Raw genomic sequence first — 17,215 nt, 5'->3', positions numbered from 1 at the left:
GCACAGGGTAGGTGTGCCTAAAGCATATACAGTGGTACCTCGGATTAAGGACTTAATTTGTTCTGGAGGTCCATTCTTAACCTGAAACTGTTCTTAACCTGAGGTACCACTTTAGCCAATGGGGCCTCCCGCTGCTGCCAGGCCGTCGCCATGCGATTTCTGTTCTCATCCTGAAGCAAAGTTCTTAACCCGAAGTACTATTTCTGGGTTAGCGGAGTCTGTAACCTGAAGCGTCTGTAACCTGAGGTACCACTGTACAATGGTTACCAGGCACATTCACAATGCAAGCCTATCCACATCTACTTAGTTCCACTGGGCTTACTCTCAGATAACTGTGCATACATTGCAGTGTCAGGTTGCATAAGGATTTCCTTGTGCTTCTGCATCCCACATAGGATGGCAGAAAATCTTTAGATGGCCCTAATTGTCTTAGCTGAGAATGGACAGATTCTTTTTTTACAGATTTCATATGGAACACCTGACACGTGCCCTTGCTGAACTTGCTAGAACATATAAGAGACTAACTACTGTGCATTGGCTGGATTATTAGGGGTTTGCACATGAGAAGCCAGGCTCCAGATTCTATCATAGCTATGAAGGCCACTAGGTGTCTATGGTCAGATTACTGTCTCTCAGTCTGCCTTAATATGGTGGTTGGGATGTCCTTGGAGAAAAAGAAGTAAAATAAGATCATGAATGGTGTCATGAAAGTGAACAAACACCAGGGAACCACCCTGAGAAAAAAAGATAAGAACAAGGCGTAGGCTTGAAGAATTATATATATTTTTACACACACTATGGATGACACCTGGACATTGTTCCCAAATTAAACTATTCATGTGGAAATCTGAATGGCAAAATCCTACGTTAAGATGTTGAATTCTGAATTGTATTACAAATATGTGTACATGGTGGGTGGATGCATTAGCACTGTGATTTTTTGTTGTTGTAATATTTTCCAGCCAACTTTGTAGTACTCCCTAATACTATTCATTCCCTGCTCTTATTTCATTAATGTTGCTGTGCACTGAGCTGACATTTTCAGTGAACAATTTATAATGAGGCCTACAGTTTCTTGCTTGATGGTAAGAGCAAACTGAGGACTCAGCATTTTATATGTATAGTTACTTTTTCCTAATGTAAATTACTTTACACTCATCAACACTGAATTTCATCATTTTATTGCCCACTCACCTAGTTTTGCAAAACCCTCTAGTAATTCATGATACTCTGCTTCTGACTTGACTATTTCATTAATTTTGCAAACCCTACAAGTGTTACTGGCTTGCAGTTCACCTTCCTGCTCACATTGCTCATCAATGCATTAAATAATGGAAGTCCCAATACAGAATCTTGGAGAACACACCCACACCCACCCACCCACCCACCCACCCACACCCTAGTTACAGTTTCTGCTTTGCTACATAAAAGGTAAAGGTACCCCTGCCCGTACGGGCCAGTCTTGACAGACTCTGGGGTTGTGCGCCCATCTCACTTAAGAGGCCAGGGGCCAGCGCTGTCCGGAGACACTTCCGGGTCACGTGGCCAGCGTGACATCGCTGCTCTGGCGAGCCAGAGCCGCACACGGAAACGCCGTTTACCTTCCCGCTGGTAAGCGGTCCCTATTTATCTACTTGCACCCGGAGGTGCTTTCGAACTGCTAGGTTGGCAGGCGCTGGGACCGAGCAGCGGGAGCGCACCCCGCCGCAGGGATACGAACCGCCGACCTTTCGATCGGCAAGCCCTAGGCGCTGAGGCTTTAACCCACAGCGCCACCTGTGTCCCTGTGCTTTGCTACATAGCTAGTACTAATTAGAAAGGATCCGGCTGTGTGGCTTACCATGAAAATTACATTTATTAATGCAATAGGAAATGCTTTGGAATAATAGGTAAAAGCTTAACTACATCAAAATCATTTTAAAACATACGACCATTTACTATTTTCAGATGCAGCATAATGTAAAACAGCTTCTTGGTCAGCAGTAATAAGATATGAAAGCAGGACTCTTTAAGGAAATGGTGGTGGGTGGATGTGCATGATTTGCCCTTGTGTTTACACCAGGGGGATGATGAAACAACTGAGATCAGTATAAAGCAAGTACCTTTGCCCTCAGCGCTTCTTATGTCTGCTCCCAGGAGCCAGGAGCTGCAGGGGACATCGGTCCTGGCAAGGAAGCCCTGCCCACTGCAGGACTAACACAGTTATTGGCAACCTAGCACCCTCCAGATGTTTTGGGCTTCAACTCCCATCAGCCCCAGTCAGCGAAGTTGTCTAAAATATCTGGAAGGAGCCACGTTGGCAAAGGCTGGGCTAACATCTAACTGGTCTGGCAGCCATTTCCAGGCTGAGATAATTTATTTTGAGACCAAGAGTGGCCCATATTCAGCAGCAGCAGAGGGGCAATTATTTTTTAAAACCATGAAGACAGTATCTTACAACAGGAAAGTCTCATTAGCACCTTGCCAGTTGACACTGTAAGGCTAGTGCTGCAACTGCACGTCATCTAGATTTTCTGCTAAAACTAAGGGAGGCGGGAAGGAATGCCAATTCCAGAATAAACTGCTGGAGTGGAACCAAGCTTTCCACCAGCACTTTTCATTCTTTGCCTGGAAGATGAAAATTTCCTTTCTGTATGTTGGCATTCCCAGTCATTGGGTGAATGGAATCAAGGGTGATCTGGTTTTCTGAAAGGGTCCAATACATGATGGATTTCATAACCCCTGTGCACTGAATGAAGAAGCTAGATTTTCGTATAGGTGTGTGCAATAAAAGCTTATGAGGAATGTGCTGCCTTATGCAATACAAAAGGCTATAATGTCAGCCCGGGCTTCTATTCTGCAGGATAATTATGCTTCCTGGAAAAGTATAGTCCTTAATAGGACACAGAGAGAAAAATGATACAGAAGATTAGGCACTGAACTTGGACAAGGTTCAGATTCAGTTTCCATCTGATGGCATCTCTTTCTTCAGGCTTTTCATATCAGAAAATGGAAAAACTGGGGGACTTCTGCTGTCCTTCCTTTTGGCTGACTTGGAAGCCCAATATCTAAAATGCAAGTCATTTCCCACATCCAATTATGGAGCGACTTGCCCTCTCAGGAACTAATAACCTGGATGAACTTTGCCTTCTCCTCAACATTCTGAAATATTTTATATTATTACCTACAAGCTTCATCTAATAAGGTGTAGCTGCTTCATTGGTCTCCTAGCTATTCTCAACCCACTGTCATTTTTTCGAGCCTTTATCATTCTGTTTCTTTTGTACTTTGGGGGAAAGATGAATCCCTTCTGACTTTCTTTGTCAGCTGAGATATTTTTGGGAAAGGCAGCCTTCTTATGATACAAAAGTGGGCCAAGCTTTCAAAAGGACCACCACAACCGACACACACGCGCACACACCACAGTAACTTTCTATGTTGTAATCAAAACAAGCGCTAATTTCTAAGGTAATTTATGCATTAGCCATATCTGACACAGGAATGTGAAAGCTGCAGGTGCTGCTCCAAAACGTTAAACAACGTGCTCTTCATCCGGGCCAATAAATTAATGGATCCTTAAAGTTACTTGATGTAATGATGTCAACAATATATAAAACCTCCATGTTCACATAATGTTCAACCATAATAAGGTACAGAAAGTGCCTGGGTACTGAATTCATTTTTAAAAGGTGTGTGTGTGTGGGGGGGGAAATAGTAGAAAAATCTCACTATACTAAAGAAAAGACAGCAGACATTAAATGAAACTGGACATTATAGCAAAATAAAGCAAAATGAACACCTTGTAAGTATCCAATCAACCCTTCATGCCAAACAGCAGTATAATAAACAGCAGAGCAATTGCAACCTCAGATCAATGCTGCCGCTGGCAGCTAGGATGTGGTGGGCAGTCTTCTTCTGCCATGCTTGGCCACGCTCTGCAGAAATTCCTACTCTGCCTGCTGAAAGTGCAATGGTGGGGGGCACACTACTGGTGCTACTGAACAATTATAAGACCCCGAAATGGGGTGTCACAAGGGAAGAGGGGGCTTGATGATGCAGACTTTGAATCCAAAGCTGGCTTTCCCAGAAAGGGGCCCAATGTGAACCCCTGGACTGCACAAGCCTGAAGGTGGTGCAGAGAACATTGGTGGGAATACTGTTCTCTCACCTTCTGCCCTGAGCTTCAGCAGCTGGCAGGGCTGCAGCTGTGGGGGAGAATGCACGCCTCCCCATGCCCCATCCAGCTATTCAGTCTTGGGGAAAAGTTAAACAACTACAACGCTCAAAGTTTTGCGTGGGCATACTGAATCCTTTGAAAGATGAACACATTCAATAGTACTTCAAATGGCGCTTTGCAATGCCCTACTGTTAGAGTGCTGGGTACCCTCCACCACACAGTGGCATTCAGCAAGGGATGCTGGAAACCCTCCAGAGAACTGCCTCACAAGCCATTGGCTGGTTACCTGTAAAGTGATGATAAGTAGTTACAAAGGTATCAGAGCTGACATAGAGATACCTTGCCACACCCTTTCCTACCTTGGCACATGATTCCCCTGCAGCACAGTCAGCACACAATGTTTTGTGTGTTGGCCAAGCTATGCAGAACTTTAGGCTCAAGCTCTTAAATATACATGGCTGGATGTGGATTGGAGTGAAGACCAACCTGGTGGTCTCCCTCCTCCATTGCTAAGTACTTGTGGATTACCTGGTAACATTGGCAGGAAGTGCTAGGAAGGAAAGGCAGCTTTCTGAGCAGTGCAAACCAGCTGAGTCTAGCCACCAGGGCATTTAGGGAAATCAAAATAGTGGGTGGGAGCTGGAAATGTTGTTTTAAAGGTGATCTCAGGGAAAGTATTAGCGCTAGACTGTGCCATAGACCTGGGGCCTGGCAGCTGCACTAGAATGCCAAGTGCTCATGCTGGCCTTAATAAAAATGCAACAAAGCACACCACAAGAGCAGCAGCACCAAAGTACGAGGGAAACCCCAAACACAGAAATTCAAGCACAAAGCACACATTTGTTAATATACAGTAAAGGGTAGTTACCACAGTAGGAGTAGGTAGCATAGGGGCACTTTTTGTGGCAAGTAATTTAAGATACTACTACCAACACTACTACTACTAATAGTAATAATAATTCTATATTCTGCTTAATACCAAGATAGACACCTAAGCTGTTTACAGATATAATTTTGAATAGCTAGAGGGTATTTGTGAGTTTTGTTTTGACATTTAGCTTTTCTTTTCTTTTCTTGAAGCCTAATACCAGTTGATAGTTCCACAGGAAAACAATTGCATACTGATTTTTCTGGAAATGTCTCTCTGTTTAGTATATTCATCACGGTGGTCTGGAGGAAATGTAGATGAGTAAAAACCATGCTAATGGCCTCAGTTTGAAGGATTGATAGTGGAAGACACCATGCACATGCTTCCAAGGAAAAATGTGTTTACAAGTATAAAACCATTGGATTTCCCCAATGAGCAATTTGCTCAAAGTATGTTAGGATTTATACAGGCAGCATTAACAAATTTGTCTCCTGCTGCACTTGTTAAACTTCTGCTTTTTCTGTTTGAAAATTACGGGAAGAACATTTTGCTACAATGGTAATGAATTCAAAGTATATTTGAAAACAAAGACAAGTCGCTTGTGCCTTATTTTAAATGAAGCTGTGGCGGTAAATACATTTAGACAACTGTGAAACAAGAGCAGGAAAGGTGGGGAAATAGGTGGCATCCAGCTATTAGTCTTACTATTAGGTGTTAGCATTTCTGCAATGTTAAAGGTTAAAGGTTATTTGCAAATAATGGGTGCTTGCCACCAAGAGAATAAATTATGTTTCCCTGTTCACACCACCAATGCTAGCTTTGGAATTGAGGCAGGCTGCTAACATTCTCTCTGTTTTCTTATTTCTGCATAGCTGACCTGTGATCTCAGAGGCGTAATAATGTATATTTCTCAACAAGCCTCTGAAGTTAATCTCTTCTGCTGCTATATTTAAATGGTTCTGAAAAGGCCTGCCTAATCTGATGATAACAATTACATTTTCAAAGAGGGCTCAAATGCAAAGGCAATCGCTTCCTTAGAGATTTGACTTTTTTTTTTGCAGGAGAACAGTATTCCACTGACTCTAGCTTTGATGATAATGATCATTTTCCCATGACAAGGACAAAACCATGGCTGCTTTAATTAGCAGGCTCCATGTAGTTCATCTAGCCAGAAGTCAATGCTGGAAGCATTTGAATAAGGCCACACATCCTTTCTTATACTGCAGGGATAATATCCTGAAGGCTGAAAGCCATTAACCAATGCAACTATTTTATTATCTAGTTTCAGCCAGTGTTGTACGGTACTTCGCTGTACAGTTTGGGGAAGGGATGTAGCTCAGAGGTAGAGCAACTGTCTTGCATGCAGAAGATCCCAGATCCAATCTGCTGCATTTCCAGGAAGGATGAGGAATCCCTTGCCTGAAGCCCTGGTGAGCCACTGCATGTCAACATGGATGATACTGAGCTATATGGACTAGTGGCCAGACTCAGTGTAAGAGAGTTTCCTATGTTTGTATGCTTTTATTTCAAACTAGCAAGAGTCCCATCAGATCTGATGTGTGTGGCGGGGCAAAAGAGAAAGGGCAAAGGAGAAGAACTTGCTATCAGAGGACCCAGTCATGGCTAGGGTGTGGAAGATGGGAGAGCAGATTAAAAGGGTAGGGCTTGCAAAGATTCAGGTAGGTAGCCATGTTTGTCTGACGCAGTCAAAATAAATAAATAAAATTAATTTAAAAATTTAAAAATTGTCCAGTAGCACCTTAGAGACCAACTAAGTTAGTTCTGGATATAAGCTTGCATGAAGAAGTGTGCATGCACACAAAAGCCTATTCCCAGAACAAAATTAGTTGGTCTCTAAGGTGCCACTGGACAATTTTTTAAATTTATTTTGAGGGCATGCAAAGTGAGAGCAGGATCCCAGGGGGAAGAAGCCCGGCAAGCGAGGCTGGGAGCAGAATGCAAGTCTTCTGGGCAGCACCACTCTCCCAATGACCTCATTCAAGAGGCCAAAGTTTCCCCATCCCTCGTCAAGTCAGAAGGTCATATAATATCAGATTGGTTTTGAAAGATGCCAACATATGTAGCACATGTATAAACAGCAACAGCAGCACTATCTGGCAGATTGAAATCGATTGGAATTTATGCTCAAGCCTTTTTGCTGAATGACAGTGGTTCTCAAGGGGTGTGGCAGGAGAGGATGACAAGTGTGACAGGAAGATTCAAGGACAATCAAAGAAATATTTAAACATTTCACTGTAGCATAGCATAGCATAGCATAGCATAGCATAGCATAGCATAGCACAGTACAGTACAGTACAGTATAGTACAGTATAGTATAGTATTTTTTTATTTTATTTGCAGAATATGGAATAATATCTTCATCAACCAATGGCCACAACAGCTAGAAGTCAATTGCAGCCCAGTTTAAGCCTCTAGTGCAGGCTTCCTCAGCCTCAGCCCTCCAGATGTTTTGAGACTACAATTCCCATCATCCTGACCACTGCTCCTGCTAGCTAGCAATCATGGGAGTTGTAGGCCAAAAACATCTGGAGGGCCGAGGTTGAGGAAGCCTGCTCTAGTGACTAAACTCATTTTGGATATACAAGCAGAAACAGTATCCATTCCTCTTTTCAAGAGTACTGGCTACTTCTACAGTTCTTAATGACATATTGTTGTGAACAGGGATTTTCAAAATCAGAAAAGAGAAAGGCTTCTTTGTGTTATTGAGGAGATGAATTTTTCTCAAATTAGACCTAATATAAATGAGATTATTCAGCAAAGCAAGCTCATACCTCTCACTGAGTTTGTATAATACTTAAAGCACATATAGTATGTAAAAGACTTGTTTATAATTATATTTTGGAAATGATTCATGTACTTATGTAGCGGCATTGTTTTATACTTTGTGGCTGTCCCCTGATCATATTATAAAGTAGTTGTGTTCTATGTTATAAATCAAGCATTGCTAGGAGTTGTTTCTTTTTGTTTTCCAAATTATTATTTTGGAAGTGTGGCTCAGAGAAAAACGTTTGAGAACTACTGCTGTACGACTCTGTCATATCACTTCTTAATAATGCCTCAACATGCGCATCTGAAGAATAACAACATTCAGCTTATTTATTCATTCTAATCCACCCAGGCTAATGGATCATGATAATGAGAATGCAAGTTTACAGGACTCATGGGCAAATAAAGCAGAAGTAATAAAGGCTTCCTTCTTCCCGTTGTTGGAATTATGTGAACTATTACTAGGGAAGAGAAGACCAAGCCAGGGTGATCCTGAAAAATACACCGTGCGCTGCCGGAGCACGATTTCTGTTCTCACCCTGAAGCAAAGTTCTTAACCCAAGGTACTTTTTCTGGGTTAGCGGAGTTTGTAACCTGAAGCATCTGTAACCTGAAGCATCTGTAACCCGAGGTACCACTGTATATAAATTCAAACAACAACAACAACAACAGTGCCCTTAAGCACCCCCCCCCCACTTAGCACCTGCCCATCCCATTTTTTAAATTAAATAGTTTTTTTTTTTTTTGGTTATTTGATGGGTGTGCCTGTTTTGGGGGGATGTTGTCTGCTTTTGTCTGTGTTTTAATTGTTGGGGCCAATAGTTGTTTTGTCTGTTTCTTTGGGTGGGTGGGTGTTCTGAGTACTGCTTGATTATCTTCTGCAAAAGAGGTATTTCACGATTTCCTCAACCAATTTCCAAATGTGCCTGGCAAGCCCAAAAAGGTTGGGGACTCCTGACTTAAAGCCATCTGTGAGCTCATTTGTTGGCATCTAGTCAGGTGAATTAGGACGCAGGTGGCGCTGTGGGTTAAAGCCTCAGCGCCTAGGACTTGCCGATCGAAAGGTCGGCGGTTCGAATCCCTGCGGCGGGGTGCGCTCCCGCTGCTCGGTCCCAGCGCCTGCCAACCTAGCAGTTCGAAAGCACCTCCGGGTGCAAGTAGATAAATAGGGACCGCTTACCAGCGGGAAGGTAAACGGCGTTTCCGTGTGCGGCTCTGGCTTGCCAGAGCAGCGATGTCACGCTGGCCACGTGACCCGGAAGTGTCTCCGGACAGCGCTGGCCCCCGGCCTCTTGAGTGAGATGGGCGCACAACCCCAGAGTCTGTCAAGACTGGCCTGTACGGGCAGGGGTACCTTTACCTTTTACCTTTAGTCAGGTGAATTGACAATGACCTGCATTGACAGTCAAACTTGGGTTACTACAAGGGGGGCGGCATTTTAAACTGAAAGGAAGCCCAGAAGGGGGAAGGTGAGAAGTAGCAATAATCACAACAGGTGTAACAACTTAGTACCCTGCAGATTTGATGGGAGCTAATAATAGTGAACAGCCAAAGCTCTTGGCATTACCGAGGCCATCTTTCAGCAATTACCTACACCGGAGATTGCATTTTTGAAGGTAGTAAGAGAAAATTAATGCCTGAATGGGAATCTCATGCAGTTGACACTGCGTCAGACCTTTTTGTTCCAGGTGGATCATGGGGCTTTGGCTACAGCTTCCTGTGTTTGATGGCACTCTGCTGCCTCTTAAGTCAGCTAGCTAATTTCTGGGATGGCCCCATTGCCACAAGGAGAAAATGGTCTGAATGGGAGAGGATTAAATTTACTCTGTCAAAAAATAGCAATAACCCAGAACTGTAAATTGAACCAATTGAAGATAATGGAGATCGGGGGGGAAAGATGGAACACAAGTAACAGAGTGATCCACCTGGTGATTCAAGAAGTTAAATTAGAAGAGCAGCAAAAATAAAAATACACGGGGAAATAAAATCACACTCCCCCAATATTTTTTTATTTTTTAAAAAATAAAGAGTGAAGAGAATGTAGGCAAGAAGGTGGGCCATTTGATGGAACTCTAATCCAACACAGTTATTTCCACTCTAATAATGCATAATATTGGGACTATCACACTAGCGTAAAAATGACATTTTGTGTGCGGCATATTTCATCTCACTCATAGAACAGGAAGGTACGCCGTTCAAAGTACAACAACAAGAAGGGATGAACTATAAACATGACAGTGATCCCCTCATCTGCTTTGAACAGCTCTCCCATTGAAAGAGCAACAGTTTGTTGTACAAGGGAAGATAAAAAAAACCAACCAGACAAGCTTATCATACTGTGCAAAACCAGCAGAAGACAGCAGGGCAGAGTGGGGAGTTAGAATGAAGTTTCCGCACAGCAGATACTCTGCTACAGCAGTGGCTAACCTGTGCCTTCCAGATATTGCTGAACTACACCCCACACCCCGCCATCCCTGACCATTGGCTATGTTGGCTGGATCTGATGGGAGCTGGGGTTCGACAACACCTGGAGAGCCACAGGTGAGCCACCCCAGACCTACTTTCACACCATGCTGCATCCTGGTGCAGTTGCCTCCCTTAGATATACAATGGTACTTCGGGTTAAGTACTTAATTCGTTCCGGAGGTCCGTTCTTAACCTGAAAGTGTTCTTAACCTGAAGCACTGCTTTAGCTAATGGGGCCTCCTGCTGCGCCACTGGAGCCCGATTTCTGTTCTCATCCTGAAGCAAAGTTCTTAACCTGAGGTACTATTTCTGGATTAGCGGAGTCTGTAACCTGAAGCATATGTAACCTGAAGCGTATGCAACCCTAGGTACCACTGTAATGTGCTTTGAAATTTGAGAAGATTCATAAGAATGACTTTCAAAGAACTAATTATGTTTGTTTGGGGACCAAGTCTCAACAGCCCATTTGCCTTCCCTTTGCCCTAAGTGCAAATACAAAGTCATTTGGTCAATTTATGACCCAGACCAAACTATCCCCACGTGTACAGCTGAAAAGCTTTCCAGGGCTAAGGTTACTTTGTGCTGGTTTGAAGCTGGATTCTCTTCTACATTGCCTAACTTTCTTCTATGTATTTTCCTGCCCATGGCTTGAAATAATTCTGCCTATACCCTAAGGGCTGAATCAGTAGCTTGTCCTTCTGCTGCCGTCTCGCTTTATTTTATTTAACAAAACAGTAGCACAAGGACAAGCTGCTGGTTTAGCTTTTAGGTTCAGCTGGCAGTAGTGGTGGGTGTCAGATTGAGACTGTGCGGGGAGTGGGGTTTTAACCCTTGCGCCACCATAGTCTCACTCTGAATCAGGAGCCATTGCACCTGTTGTCTGCAACACGTGGAAGCTTTCATTTGCAGCATAGCAGCTGCTGGGGGTGGGGGGAGGATTCTGATTAGGACTGTGGAAGTGGCAAAGAGTTACACCCCCCATCTGTCAACTCATAGTCCTGATCTGGGTCATGGTGCACACACATACACACACATCCCTCACCCTGCCCTAAGACCAGCTATTTGTTAAATAAAAGCTAACTTTGCAGCGGTAAGCTATGTGACAAGTATCACATCTGCTTCGACCCTAAAAGTGCGCTCAGATGTGGAATTAGGAATGTAGCCAAAATGGACACAATAGGCAGCTATCAACATGCAAACCTCAAGGTTTGCAGAAGTGGGGGCAGGAATTGTTTGGAAATGTAAACCCAGGGGGACCCCCCTCCCCCCCAAAACACATCCCAGTGAGGACTGAGCATGTTCAGCAGCCAGGGAATGCAGGGGGTGGGGGAGAAAGAAATAGAAAACTTTGGGGGGAGAGGCAGAATGGAACGGAATATCTTGAAATAAAACATGGCTGGCTAGTAAAGGTAAAGGTAAAGGTACCCCTGCCCGTACGGGCCAGTCTTGACAGACTCTGGGGTTGTGCGCCCATCTCACTTAAGAGGCCAGGAGCCAGCGCTGTCCGGAGACACTTCCGGGTCACGTGGCCAGCGTGACATCGCTGCTCTGGCAAGCCAGAGCCGCACACGGAAACGCCATTTACCTTCCCGCTGGTAAGCGGTCCCTATTTATCTACTTGCACCCGGAGGTGCTTTCGAACTGCTAGGTTGGCAGGCGCTGGGACCGAGCAGCGGGAGCACACCCCGCCGCAGGGATTCGAACCACCGACCTTTCGATCGGCAAGTCCTAGGCGCTGAGGCTTTAACCCACAGCGCCACCTGCGTCCCACCATGGCTGGCTAGTAGAGATGGACAAATCTGTCAATTTCAATATCTATCGGTTTCTCATTTGTCCAATCTTAAGTTCAATTCACCACATTTTCACATCAGTCTGTATTTTTTTTTTAAGACCTCATGAAAATTCATCAGCATTTTAACATGAATGTAGCCTAACTTACACATTTGTATGCAATTTTGCATTACATATACATTTTTGTATGGCAATTCTCTGTAATATACTGTATTTTTGTATGTTATTTTCACCAATATCTTCAGTTTTTTATGCACACTTTACCCTAGTATATGCATTTTGTACCTGTTGCTTGACTGGAGAACTGCAGTGCAAATTTCGGAAAAGTGCAAATTTTGAAGGATGTTTTGATTCACATATTTTGGAAAGTGTGAATTGTGTAGGTTATGCTAACTATTTTGAATCTCCCCACCGTTGCCACTGGCTAGAGCACTCGGCAGGATCACTATGTATTGCAGCCCTTTATTGCAGGTCTTACCCATTCTGCCTAATGTTCATTAATCATAAGCAAACATTAACCACATACCTCTGGTAGCAGATTGAGCTGGAAAAGAGAGGTGACTTGCTCCTCTTTACTAGATCTCGTCCTTGCAGAATTTATGAAGTAAAACTATGATGGAGTTCCATGACACATGACCAGCCTCACTCTCTCCTTCAGACTAGACCCTTGCAAAGTATATTTTTTTTCAAAGCCATTCACTGTCACACTAGGCTTTCACCACTTACGACTCCCCCCTCCTTTACCCACTCGCAAGGAGGTTCAGCCAATCACACAATTAAGAAGGAAACCACAATCACAAGCCATGGAGGAACTCAGATGTGACAACTCGGAAAGCTGGGTGTTGGCTAAGAGCTGGTTAACTGCTGTGGTTCTCATTATTTTTTCTCACTGTCAAGTGATGTATGGTTTTGCAGTTCCGTGAAGCTGAGAAATTTCCCTGTGCATGGGATTGCCACATCTCTGGTATATTTGGATTTCCTCTTATTTTACAACGTCACAGAGCATGGGAAATAATCAGTGGCATAACGGGGAAATTTGGGCAGGGGGGTGGAAACAGAGGGGCAAAGTATCTTTCTAGGTGGGTGAAGAAGAGCAGCATATATCATATGAGTTCAGAAATGGGGGGGGGGCAAGTGGTGGGTGACCTCCTTGCTTGCGGGGGGGAACCCCTAATATTATGAAACACATTGCCTTTGAACACAGAAGTTCCATTTAGCTATCATGGCTAAAAGCTCTTGAAAAATCTATCGGACATGAATATATATGATCTCTGTCTAAGCCAAGGACCCACCAGCTGTTGTCGCACCACAATTCCCATTAGCCCCAGTCAGCATGCCAACGGTCAGGGTCATGGGAACAGTAGTCCAATACCATTTGGAAGGCCATTTGTTCCAAATTGAAGCCACTGGTTGTTACTGCTGGCAATCACCAGTGTTGGTGCATCTCCTGTGTAATATCTAGTTTGTTCTATAGGGACTGAAGAATGCTATTTGCTGCACTGAATTGGCAATAGCATTGCATTCCCCTCCTATGAATAATAGCCACTTCACTGGAAAGGATGGGATGAGGGATGACTTTCACTGGGATTTAAACATGTGAGGAAAGGGTTAGGCCTCCCAAAGGGTCACAACCTAGACACATTAATCGCATTAATGCAATATAGTGTCATGCTTAATTTGGCAACCCACACTAAAATGATAGAATTTGCTACCATTAGTTTTAGCAATGGGTACCAACTTTGTTTAGGAATATAAGTGAGGTGAGTTCTGTAGCGCTCACACCCTCCTTGTGGGCTTTCCATGGGCCACTGTGCACAGAATATTATACTAGATGGACCCTCAGTTTGATCCACCAGGGATCTTCTTATGTTCTTAATAATAATAATAATGATCATATTTATACTCCACCCATCTGGCTGGGTTTCCCCAGCCACTCTGCGCGGCTTACAACATATCTAAAAACATGACATCAAAAGTGTTTGTGAACCCAAATTTCTGCTGAATTGTGGCCTCTAGAGCTATATACTGGATGCTTAAAATTAAGGCTGCATCCACACACACTGGTAATTTGACAGATTTGATTATCATAACATTGCCTTAAAAATCACCATAGATTTCATACTTTTGAAAGAATATCTCTGTTTACATGTTTGTCAATGTGATATGTGTTTCATAGCAAACAATCCCACCTTCTGGTGGGAGCATAGTAGGAAAGTCAACCTAAATGTGGAAAAGCAGATAGAATGAGATGGAGCTGTCAGAATAACGAAACAGGAATGCTTCTCTAGGTTGTGATTTGACGTTCTGATTAATAAATCACAGTACTGCTGGGAAAGTTGTGTACACATATTTATCAGTGCAAACAATGGACAATGTCAAGGCAGATGCATGATTGCATCTGGTTGCTAGTTATGCAGCTTCTCAGCTACTCCTCATATTTCTTTATTTTAAATCCGTCTTTCAGCTAAGATCAAAGTTATATATATCATATAACAACACACTAAAATTATTTAAAAAACACTCTACAAAGGCTAATCAGCAGCAGCATTAATCCTGGTAGAGTCAATCATTTCAGCATAATCTTTGTAGCATCAATATTAATCATTTCAGAAGCAACAAGGTGAAGCTAATCAGGAGATTTCCATCACAGGGCGGACTAGTAGCTAAAAGCCTACAAGGAATCCTAGATGGGGCGTTTCACATACTGTACTAGATATGCATGTTCCCATGTTTCTAGTAACTGACATGTGGTTAGATTCATATTTGTTATGTCATGAACAGATCTAACATCTGGCCCAAACTTGGCCAGCTGTGACCATCCAGGTGGAGAAAGGCAAACAGCATCACAGTTTCAATTCCCAAATGATAGAATCAAAACCAAATCCTTACCCAGTACTGCAGATGTCAATTTCCCATCCTAAAAATTTAGATGCAGTTTAATCTTTGTTAGTAGGAAACACTCATGCAAATACATTTGTCAGTTCACACCAAATCTCAAACCAGAGGAGTGAACTAGTTCTGGCCTAGGTCTTTCAAACAATCTTTCATTTTAAAAATCAGCACAGTACACTTGTTATAAAGGCTAGCCAGTGATTAGCAGGCTGCACAATTGTGCACACAGTTTGTTCCTTATTTTCTGCCTGGGAAGGAAACTGCTCAGTTCTTGTGGAACTGGGTGACTGTTTGCTGCTGGAATTGCTAGCTGTCAGCTATTGGGAATTGTAGAAGGTAGGGCCTAGGACAAGTGACAGAAGCTGTGGACCAACCAATCTCTAAATGGCAAACAAGGAAATGGGAGGGGCTTTAGAATCAACGTTCTGATTGGAAGGTGAGTAGGAGTGGGTGGGCTCTGCAAATGACTGATGGCAGTTTCAAATACATGGGGGAAATGTCTTAACTGTCACAGCTGAGTTGTTTTGCCAGGTAGGACAAAATTTGTGGAGAAAAAATACTCTGTATGGGGCTGTGATTGGTAGTTTGGAGAAAGCTCAGCAGAGGGTGGAATAGTTCGCTTTTGGAACCCAATTTGTACTCTCTCTTTTTTTGGTGTGCCTCTATATACTGTATGGTCTACTAAAAACGAACTGTGTTATTTATGTTGGATTTATAGCATTTTTACTCCACCCAGCTGAAACAAAAATCAGCAATAAGACTAATATAATATCTAATATAAGTAGCATAAGATAACCCATGTGATAATATTAAAAAAAATATTTTTATATACTGAGGATTGAAACTATAAAACCGTTCTGTGTGTACTAGGTTTTATCTTTTATCATGTGAAAAAATATACCCAGGAGTGTGGGATGTTAAAAGGATTGCCATCTATTTTCTAGTATGTTGACGCCAATATGTGTGTCTCAGAGCAAGCATAGAGGGCCTTTCTACAAAGTGAGCCAGTTTATAAAGCTTTGTTTCTGGAGAGGTGAGGCAAACTTACTTGATTTTGGTTTTCATGAGCTCAGTTAAGATTATAATGTGCTGGCAAGTATTTTTTTTTTTCCCCCCCCACGTGCACAGCTGTTATTTATGTGTTGTTTTTACCTGTATGGGCCTATGGCCGTAATAAATACTGTTGTTGTTGTTGTTGTTGTTGTCCCCCAGATAATTTCTTGTGGATTTGCAACTGTTATTTATACTTCTTTTTATTTTTATTTTTATAGTAATTTTTATTGTTATACATTTTATAAATTTCCATCCAATTTTTCATTTAATCCCGCATACAACAAATCATAGTTATTTTTTGACTTCCTTCAGCGTCTCTGACAATCATCCGTGGTTATACCTTTAATACACATTCCCTTCTTTCATATTGCCATTTTTCCTCCTTACTCCCATTATTTCTAATAAACAATACTTATTTTCTTTTTTTACAGTGCCTCTTTAAATCCCACTAGCGTTGTATTCACATCACATATATTTTTCAGATAATCCAGATTTTCAGATAATTATACTTCTTTTTATTTTTAATTTATTTTATTGTAGTGTGTTGGTTGAATTTTACTGCCTCCTGGAACGCTATTGCCAAACAACTGTGTTACAGTATTATGCTATATATTGACTTACGTTTGTTGGTCAGGAGAGCACTGTAAAAACAAATTATAGAAGTAGTCTCATAAAAATCAAAACAGGCTGGGATTGACTCACAAAAAAGCAGTAGGGTCAACTGTTCCTTTGTAGCAAGTTATGATTCCAACAGAGTTATCTTTGGCTTGTGAAAAACAGATCAATATTTGCTGCTGGATAACCAATGTCACAGTGCATCTGCCTGAAAGGAGAGAGTGACACATACAAACCAAAGAACAAATCCTTTGATTGAAATTTTTAATAGATTCATTGAAACACATTATAAAATGAAAATTTTCTCTGCATGAGCAATGCAGATAAAATCGGCTGCATTTGAAGTGCAAACAAGGAGAAATGGCAAGTGGTAGAATGTATAATACCCATCTAATAAAGATTCCTTTCTCTCCTGTGTCTTAGCATCTTTGTTTTTTGTTTCCAGCAAATCTTAATTAAAACACTACATTTTCCATCTAGCTTACTTGAGGTTGTGTATTCTGTGATCAAAAGGATAATTATCCTCGTGTATTTTTTGGAAAATTTATAAGGTGACATTTTTACTTCAAATTCCAACTTAGCCTTGG

General features: G+C 42.3%; 2 protein-coding genes across 5 annotated transcripts in view; one reads left to right on the top strand and one right to left on the bottom strand.

The window, feature by feature from the left end:
* The window catches only part of GRAP2 (GRB2 related adaptor protein 2), a 51,070-nt gene extending 38,231 nt beyond the window's left edge, over positions 1-12,839 (bottom strand). The window contains exon 1 of the mRNA XM_079994597.1: positions 12,595-12,839. The gene's annotated coding sequence lies outside the window, so the exon portion shown is untranslated. The remainder of the gene's footprint in view (positions 1-12,594) is intronic.
* Positions 12,840-15,400: 2,561 nt separating this feature from the next.
* ENTHD1 (ENTH domain containing 1) overlaps positions 15,401-17,215 on the top strand; it is a 39,503-nt gene continuing 37,688 nt past the window's right edge. For 2 of the 4 annotated variants that reach the window (XM_079994575.1, XM_079994572.1), the window contains exon 1: positions 15,401-15,491. The gene's annotated coding sequence lies outside the window, so the exon portion shown is untranslated. Of the gene's footprint in view, positions 15,492-15,525; positions 15,615-15,830; positions 15,994-17,215 lie in introns of those variants that run through there. The other 2 variants (XM_079994573.1, XM_079994574.1) reach the window with 2 other exon arrangements.

The sequence above is a fragment of the Podarcis cretensis genome, assembly GCF_951804945.1.
Source record: "Podarcis cretensis genome assembly, chromosome: 10".
NCBI classification, from domain to species: Eukaryota; Metazoa; Chordata; class Lepidosauria; order Squamata; family Lacertidae; genus Podarcis; species Podarcis cretensis.
Note: the sequence above shows the minus strand (reverse complement) of the source record. Positions and strands in the feature narration are given on the sequence as shown.